This window comes from Cataglyphis hispanica, chromosome 11 (genome assembly GCF_021464435.1).
Source record: "Cataglyphis hispanica isolate Lineage 1 chromosome 11, ULB_Chis1_1.0, whole genome shotgun sequence".
NCBI classification, from domain to species: domain Eukaryota; kingdom Metazoa; phylum Arthropoda; class Insecta; order Hymenoptera; family Formicidae; genus Cataglyphis; species Cataglyphis hispanica.
In genome coordinates this window covers 1,978,476-1,978,916 of record NC_065964.1, presented here as the reverse complement: position 1 = coordinate 1,978,916, position 441 = coordinate 1,978,476, and positions in this window count along the sequence as shown.

The window sequence follows — 441 nt, the reverse complement described above, 5'->3', positions numbered from 1 at the left end:
GTACATGCAGTATAAATTTTCGGAGGCACATCCTCTGCATATGTTGTTTGAAACTCAGAAAAGTTGGATGTTCGTTAGAGTGGGGATCCTCTCCTTTTATCGGTCTCTTACATTCATATATCTATCTCATATCTCAGCGTATTAATATCATTTACATTTAATACTGTGCATAAACAAACGATGAATCCTCCGAGATTTTCTTCAAATGCTTTTATATAACTTGGATTTTTTTCAACCAATCATCTCTCTGATGAAGGTCATGTGCGCTCATCAACTGACAATGCATTCTTAGAAAAGCTCTTCAAAACTTATGTTATATAGAGATTGGAGATTAATATAAATAGATTAAAGTATATGCGAAAACTGACAGTCATCATTAGATATACATTCTCGCTAGAATTAATCTTCCTTTTTTCTTAGGAAGTAAATAATTATGCAGGA